Source organism: Lampetra fluviatilis, chromosome 58 (assembly GCF_964198595.1).
Source record: "Lampetra fluviatilis chromosome 58, kcLamFluv1.1, whole genome shotgun sequence".
Taxonomy (NCBI): Eukaryota; Metazoa; Chordata; class Hyperoartia; order Petromyzontiformes; family Petromyzontidae; genus Lampetra; species Lampetra fluviatilis.
In genome coordinates, this window is record NC_136332.1 from 8,871,353 (window position 1) to 8,880,512 (window position 9,160).

Sequence of the window (9,160 nt, forward strand, 5' to 3'; positions counted from 1 at the left end):
TTTATTTTCTTTCTACGTTACTTTACCGAAAGAACCAAAAAGCAAAATGAAAATTCGCTGAAATAACTTAACCAACATGGTTGCTGTAGCGCCACCGTGTGGTCACATAGTGCAACTGCAGTGCCTCAGCGCGCTAATTGGAGCAGTGGAACTGTTCGGTGTCTTCACGGCTTCATTGCAGCCAACCGCCCTTGGGACAAAGGCCAGAACGCCGCCGCAGCAGCAGCAGAGACTCACAACTACGGGGAACGCGCGGGGTGACGCCTGACAGCGGCAACTGCTGGCGTGCTGTTGGCCTACACTGCACATGTCCACCAGATAGCAGACGTCACCACGCATTGAATACTTGTCCACTAGAGGGCACACGGAGCACGTCAAGCGGCCGATTTGCACTGCAATTTTTTATTTATTCACAGATTATAGAAAAAGTGGTTGGGGCGCCTCCCTGCGTAGTGACGTCATCGAGCTCGGGTTGGTTGGGGCGCCCCCGTGCGTGCTGACGTCATCGCGCTTTGGTTGGGGCGCCTCCCTGCGTGGTGACGTCATCGCCCTTGGGTTGGTTGGGGCGCCTCCCTGCATGGTAACGTCATCGAGCTGGGGTTGGTTGGGGCGCCCCCGTGCGTGGTAACGTCATCGCGCTCGGGTTGGCGGGCGCCCCCGTGCGTGGTGACGTCTTCGCGCTCGGGTTGGCGGGCGCCCCCGTGCGTGGTGACGTCATCGTGTGGGCGGGGGGGCTGGTCAGAATGTATCTCACATAATACAAAATTATAATTCGTGTTATAGAGAATGTATCTCCTCTACGTGTAACTTTTGAGTGGTTTGCCTTGTAACTGATGAATGATCCGAGTGTGCTCCCTATTTCAAAGACAATGAGTTGCTCCAGAGGGAGATGCTTCCTGAAAACACAAAAGTACCCTTTGACCTATATCACCAGAACAATGAGTCTCACCTGAGTGATCTGTACAGGTTACTTGCAAAACACTGTGTCCTAACATGACTCATTCAATGTTTGACCCTTATAGACAAAAGGTTACATGTACGCACACAATCAGACAAGTATTCATTCTAAATTATTGACAGGCATATGAACAAAATTGAATTACTGCACTGAAATATACTGCATTAGGTTACATCCTATTAACTAGAAGCTAATTAAAAAATACGCACCGTCTGCTTAACAGTGTATGTACAACATACTAATGCACCATTCAAAACGAGTCGGCCATTGCATGCTGGCATCTGGGTACAAATTTAGCAAATTCCAAACATTACCTACTAACTCCACAACTGAGATGCCACATCGACCATCGCCCCCGACTGACAGGCTCTTGTCCACATGCAGGCCGGTGCAGGGCCACCACCTTGTGCCACACAGGGGCAGCTGCTACTTGGGGATGCTCTTCGAGTGTTTGAGACGAGATACGATACAAAACTCCGAATTGCCGAGGCAATTAAGCAAGCACAATATAAATGCAATTGAAAACATTGAATGCTTGGGAGCTTATTGGCATTCGCTCCTGGTTAGAGGTCTACCCAACACACAGGTCCACAAAGACTGGCCGCTCTTATCCTGCAGGTTGAACCTAGGAACTGAGTGTTCAACTTCACATTCTTGTCATTAGAGGCCTGTGACAAAGGTACATCTATTGGAGTGGCATCGTCTAAGGCAGTGGTTCTTAACCTTGTTGGAGGTACTGAACCCCACCAGTTTCATATGCGCATTCACAGAACCCTTCTTAATTGGAAAAATAAAATTATTTTTTCAAATTCACAATCATATGAGTCAGGTGTGTGTCTTAACCTCCGCCAAACCCCTGAGATTGACTCACCGAACCCTTGGGGTTCGATCGAACCCAGGTTACGCATCTCCCGGGTCTCCATTTGACTTTGTATTGTCTCGGAGGAAGTCCACCCACACCTCCACTTCCACAAACTGCTGGGAGTTGCCTCGCTCTGCCTCAGTCAGAATTCTCCTCCTGCTTCACGTTGCCTCCATCGATGTGAAGGTCCCATTTGGGAGTTGAATCTTCACATTTTAACTTCACTTCTTCGCTCTTCACCATCACGTCTTCACATTTCACCTTCACCTCTTCATATTTCACCTTGATTTCTTTGAAAGTGTCCAAGCTGGGATTTTCTTCCGGTTCTTGTTTGATGAGGGATGGGCTCATTGCAGCACTTTGACTTTCACAAGCTGATTTCACACTCCACTCCTGGTGGATCTTCTGATGCTTGTGTGTTCTCTGGTGTCTTTGAAGATTTGGTGAAAGTGTAAACGCCTTCTCACACACACCGCACTTGAAGGGTTCTCTCCCGTGTGTGTTCTCTGGTGTGCTACAAGATGAGCTGAACATGCAAACACCCTCCCACACACACTGCACTTGAAGGGTTTCTCTCCCGTGTGTGTTCTCTTGTGTGTTACAAGAGCAGATGACTGTGCAAACGCCTTCCCACACACACTGCACTTGAAGGGTTTCTCTCCCGTGTGTATTCTCGTGTGTTACAAGAGTAGCTGAACGTGCAAACGCCCTCCCACACACACTGCACTTGAAGGGTTTCTCTCCTGTGTGAGTTCTCTGGTGCCGTGTCAAATGCGCAGGACAATCCGTGCTGTATGCACACCGGTCGCATTGTTGCCTTTTTGCACCGAGCTGCACCGACTGCCTTTGCTCCATGAGACCAATTCTGCAGAGGCAGCGACAGCTGCAGACAGAAACAAAGAATATCCACACCATCTACACGTCAGTATCGAGGCACAGAGGAATGCATATATACACAGTCACACGTCACTTACACGTCTATAGTTATTCATATATTTATGATATAGTAAAAAAAAGTGTCCCAAATTCATCACACGGGCTGTTATGGCACACAATGAGAGGGTAAATGGTCATAAACATGCCTGGAAGCCCTCGTATCTTCAAAATGAACGTTAACCCAAAACTCAGCACACAATTTCAGCTGTTTGGCTTCAAAATGAATGTTTATGAAAGCTAAATTCAGCTGACATAGCAAAGGGTGTTGAAAATAATACTATTTGTGTCATGCACAAATGCATAAATTAATGTTCAATCGCAACTTAGAGGTGTGAAGCCAGGCACAGATGTTCTTAATTGCTGGGATGAGCAGTTCCGACTTCAGCTGCTGCACGTGTGTGCTGTGATCACTTCCTGACTCCATTCTTACAAAGAGTTCCAGAGGAAAACTAAAATAAACTACTGTTTTGATATAACCTCTGTGCTCAATAGAGTTAATAGACTTTACTGCAAATACAAACTTGACACTGTCACACACTCAGAGGTGGAGCCAGGATTTTCAGGTAGGGGGGGGAAACCCCTCCAGCAATGAAAAATTACAGGAGTTGTTATTAAGTAAGGAGTTGTTAGTGAGAAAGGAGTTGTTAGTAAGAAAGGACTTGTCCCTTGCTTTTCATTCGACGCGTTTGATCGTCATCGCGCTCGCTGAACGTGTTGATGCCTTCAGGAAAGAAAAATAGACTTTTGTATTTTGGGGGGGGGGGGGGGATGACCATGACGTATGTGGCATCAACCCGCATCACACCTGAGCTAAGGGCTCTGCAATGCTTACCCCCCTACCACATGGCTCTTCGCGCGCCGTACTTCTACAGCTGTTCACAGCGTGCCGGGAGATTTTAGGTGGCGCTTTGCTCCTGGCCGATTAAGTCATTGGCTTCTCGGAGTTTCAATACAAATCCGTGTGAAGAACAGGTACAACTGCCATCTTAAATATATAGCAGAACTTACACCTGTTTGTTTGTGTGAAACAGCAAAAACTCTCCAACGCTGAGCTCTGGCGTCATGAAATTTTCACAGCTTATGCTGTCTGGAATTTCTAAGCGAACGCCACGTCATTCCCTTCCCGAGTGGCAAAAATCGACCTGACGTAGCAGTGGGTTCAGGTTGAATTTCCTTGAGTGAAAACATCCGATTTAGGTAAATTGAAGTGTTTCGGCTTCCTTCTTGCAAGCATCAATTTTTTCAGGGTTTTTCAGTGAATTATGAGGGAATATTAAATTAATCCAAGACAAGAATCCAAGTCCCGGGCAAGGCCGGGTAGTGAAGCTAGTTACTAATAAACCCCAATGATCCTATCGAAATTAGGGATTTCTATCGGATCGTTGGGGGGGCACGTGCCACCCCACCCCCACTGGCTCCACCACTGTCACGGTTCACAGGTGGTGGTGTGTCCAGACCCATGCCTTGCCACCTTCACCTGCTCAGTATTAATGCTTCCTCACTCCACCAAGTAATTCATTGAGGATCAACCAACACAGCCGAGGCTGCGTGTCTCTCTGTGGTGAGATGTTAACTACCTGTCCTGGCATACAGGAAGTCGTGGGTTCGATCCCGACCCTGACGCCTGCTGTATATTTGTAGTTTACGTGTCTCTCTCTCTCTCCCCGTGGTCGCGTGGATTTCCTTCCCGATCCCCGGGTTTCCCCTCCACACGTCTATAGTGAACACCGCCACGTGTCTATAGTGAACACCTCCACGTGTCTATAGCGAACACCTCCACGTGTCTATAGTGAACACCTCCACGTGTCTATAGTGAACACCGCCACGTGTCTATAGCGAACACCGCCACGCGTCTATAGTGAACACCTCCACGTGTCTATAGCGAACACCTCCACGTGTCTATAGTGAACACCTCCACGTGTCTATAGTGAACACCTCCACGCGTCTATAGTGAACACCTCCACGTGTCCAGAGTGAACACCGCCACGCGTCTATAGTGAACACCTCCACGCGTCTATAGTGAACACCGCCACGTGTCTATAGTGAACACCTCCACGTGTCTATAGTGAACACCTCCACGTGTCTATAGTGAACACCGCCACGCGTCTAGAGTGAACACCTCCACGTGTCTATAGTGAACACCTCCACGCGTCTATAGTGAACACCTCCACGTGTCTATAGTGAACACCGCCACGCGTCTATAGTGAACACCTCCACGCGTCTATAGTGAACACCGCCACGTGTCTATAGTGAACACCTCCACGCGTCTATAGTGAACACCGCCACGTGTCTATAGTGAACACCGCCACGCGTCTATAGTGAACACCTCCACGCGTCTATAGTGAACACCGCCACGTGTCTATAGTGAACACCTCCACGCGTCTATAGTGAACACCGCCACGTGTCTATAGTGAACACCTCCACGCGTCTATAGTGAACACCGCCACGTGTCTATAGTGAACACCGCCACGCGTCTATAGTGAACACCGCCACGTGTCCAGAGTGAACACCGCCACGCGTCTATAGTGAACACCTCCACGTGTCCAGAGTGAACACCGCCACGCGTCTATAGTGAACACCTCCACGCGTCTATAGTGAACACCGCCACGCGTCTATAGTGAACACCTCCACGTGTCTATAGTGAACACCTCCACGTGTCCAGAGTGAACACCTCCACGCATCTATAGTGAACACCTCCACGTGTCCAGAGTGAACACCTCCACGCGTCTATAGTGAACACCGCCACGCGTCTATAGTGAACACCTCCACGCGTCTATAGTGAACACCGCCACGTGTCCAGAGTGAACACCTCCACGCATCTATAGTGAACACCTCCACGTGTCCAGAGTGAACACCTCCACGCGTCTAGAGTGAACACTGCCACGTGTCTATAGTGAACACCGCCACGCGTCTAGAGTGAACACTGCCACGTGTCTATAGTGAACACCTCCACGTGTCCAGAGTGAACACCTCCACGCGTCCAGAGTGAACACCTCCACGTGTCCAGAGTGAACACCTCCACGTGTCTATAGTGAACACCACCACGCGTCCAGAGCGAACACCGCCACGTATCTAGAGTGAACACCGCCACGCGTCTAGAGTGAACACCGCCACGCGTCCAGAGTGAACACCACCACGTGTCTAGAGTGAACACCACCACGTGTCTAGAGTGAACACCGCCACGCGTCTAGAGTGAACACTGCCACACGTCTAGAGCGAACACCGCCACGCGTCCAGAGTGAACACCACCACGCATCTAGAGTGAACACCACCACGCGTCTAGAGCGAACACCGCCGTGTCTAGAGCGAACACCGCCACGCGTCTAGAGTGAACACCACCACGCGTCTAGAGCGAACACCGCCACGTGTCTAGAGTGAACACCACCACGCGTCTAGAGTGAACACCGCCACGCGTCTAGAGTGAACACCACCACGCGTCTAGAGCGAACACCGCCACGTGTCTAGAGTGAACACCACCACGCGTCTAGAGTGAACACCGCCACGCGTCTAGAGCGAACACCGCCACGTATCTAGAGTGAACACCACCTCGCGTCTAGAGCGAACACCGCCACGTGTCTAGAGTGAACACCACCACGCGTCTAGAGTAAACACCGCCACGCGTCTAGAGCGAACACCGCCACGCGTCTAGAGCGAACACCGCCACGTGTCTAGAGTGAACACCACCACGCATCTAGAGTGAACACCACCACGCGTCTAGAGCGAACACCGCCGTGTCTAGAGCGAACACCGCCACGCGTCTAGAGTGAACACCGCCACGTATCTAGAGTGAACACCACCACGCGTCTAGAGCGAACACCGCCACGTGTCTAGAGTGAACACCACCACGCGTCTAGAGTGAACACCACCACGTGTCTAGAGTGAACACCGCCATGTGTCTAGAGCGAACACCGCCACGCGTCTAGAGCGAACACCGCCACGCGTCTAGAGTGAACACCGCCACGCTGTTGACGAGCCTCACCTTGTTGTTATTGTTGTTGTGGGCAGGTCGTTTCTGAACACAAGAGCGGTACAGCAGCTCAAGCGGGCGTGGCCTGGTAAGAAATGAAAAAAAACTGTGAATATTTAAAACAAAACAAGTTACAAAGTAGCGAGCCAGGTGAAGGGAAATTAAAACTTAAGCAAGATACTCTTTCGGTAAAGTCACGTAGGTAAAACATTAAAATTAATGAAAGTAAAATAAAATAAAATATTTTATTTTATTTTATATTATTTTACTTTCATTAATTTTAATGTTTTACCTACGTGACTTTACCGAAACAACCTAAGAATATGAATCATTGCAGTCACGAAAGCTTCAAATCTAGAAGAAACTCTTTGGTTCTTTCGGTAAAGTCACGTAGAATAAATAAATAAAATAATAGCATACGACATTTCGATTGCAACACAAGCAATCATCATCAGGTACAAATGAAAGAGAAAAAAAACCTAGTAAACTTAGAAATGTAGTGCAATACAACACAGAGAGTCGGCTAACATAACAGTCAACAGCCCACCTGGTTGATAACGTTCTTCCAAAGATTGCTCAATTTGAGAGAGAGACACGGAGACACATAGACAGACACATAAGCAGAGAGAGAGAGAGAGAGATGACACATAGACACACAGAGAGAGATGACAGAGAGACACACAGAGACACACAGAGACACACACAGAAACAACGCCTCTGTGTCGAGGCCTTAAATAGAGAGAGAGGGGGGCAGAGAGAGAGAGGGGGGTAGAGAAAGGGGCAGAGAGATGGGTGGTGGTGGGAATCCGGTTTCAAGTACCACCATCCCTCTCAAAAGAATTCTCTCATCAAAACGCTATACCGCAGAGCCAATGGCATTTCTGACCAACACCACTTGGCCGGTGAATTAAGTCATGTACATCGGGCCCTCAGGATGAACGGATACTCTGACCGCACTATCCGCCAAGCTGTTTCTCCCACCATACAGAAACAGCCACATGAAACTCCAACCAAAACTATCACGTTGCCATACATAGCAGGCGTGACCAAAAAGATCTCCAAAATTCTAAACAAACATAAGATCCAAGTCCGATTCAGTACAGTGCATAATATCCGTTATTTGATTCCATCTGTGAAGGATGTCGTTCCTGACTTACAGTATCCTGGAGTCTACAAATTGAGTTGCATTTGTGGTGATTGCTACATTGGAGAAACGAAACGTCATGTTGCTGATCGTGTCCGCGAGCACAAGTCAGATCTGAAACACGGCAGAACTGATTCTTCGGCCGTTGCCGATCATTGCTACAACTCGGTGGGCTCTCATGAAATTGTCTTTTCCGAGACCAAGGTTCTCTGCAAGCCTCCTGGCTACCATCAAAGGTTTGTGCACGAAGCCATACAAATATACAAACACAGACATAATTTCAACCGTGATGATGGGTACAAACTTAGTAATCATTGGAAAGATGTTATCAACCACGCAAAAAAGATTTAACTACACTTATTTGCCAATCTTATTTGACAGACAACTATTACAGTTTTACCATGTTTAGTGGTGGTATCCCTGCCACAGGTTGAGTCACAAACCGCACCTCTCCACAACAAAGGCTCAGCCTTTGTTATGCAGTCTATTCTTAGTCTTAAGCCTCACCTTACCATATTAATAATGCGCCCCTTGCACCACGATCTTCTCCAACCATTATATAAACGGAGTGGTAGCTACTGCAATCTCTCATTTACTTGATACAGCTGTCGTGGCTGTGACGGTACCACCTGAAGACGGAAGCTTGTGTTGCCTCCGAAACGTCGTGATTTTTTATTTTACTTTTTTACGTGACTTTACCGAAAAAACCTAAGAATAAGCGAGAGAATTGAAGCAAACGCGACCAGGCGAGGGCAGGAGGCAAGGCCCCGCGTTGTAAAGTTCCAAAGTGGACATCGCTTCCATGCTCGCTGCTACTCAATTGACATCCCTACGAGAGAGAGAGCGAGGCGCTACCTCGGTAAACAACAACCACCACAACAACAACCACCACAACAACCACAATCACCACAACCGCGATGAGAATCTCACCTCGGATTTCAGTGCACGGGCCGAGCGGAAACTTCCCGGTCCCTCGTGACGTCACGCGGCAGCAGGTGACATGACGTCACTTGCGGTGTACGATGACACTCCCCTCCCCACAATGAGCGGCTCGAAACTCGCGACTTCACGAATAAATTATGTTAATGAGCCGCCAGTCACCGGGCGTGGCTTTGCCCAAATAAGGATTGGCACTGGGACAGGTATCGGCAGCGGCTGAGTGGATGTGACGTCACGCTCAAGAGCGCGGTGGTCGGGGGTGAGTGACATGACGTCACTAACGAGGCACCTCCCCCTGGCGTTTGACGCCGATGAGGTCACGCTGAGCGGTGACGTCAGAAGCCATACAAATAT

At 48.9% G+C, this 9,160-nt stretch overlaps 1 long non-coding RNA gene across 1 annotated transcript; it reads right to left on the reverse strand.

The window, feature by feature from the left end:
- Nucleotides 1-401: 401 nt before the first annotated feature.
- LOC144950570 (uncharacterized) lies at nt 402-8,942 on the reverse strand. Its single transcript, XR_013640387.1, has 3 exons — nt 8,798-8,942; nt 6,736-6,808; nt 402-2,703 (listed from the first exon to the last, which is right to left on the reverse strand). It is a non-coding gene; the product is annotated as an uncharacterized LOC144950570 (long non-coding RNA).
- Nucleotides 8,943-9,160: the final 218 nt, after the last annotated feature.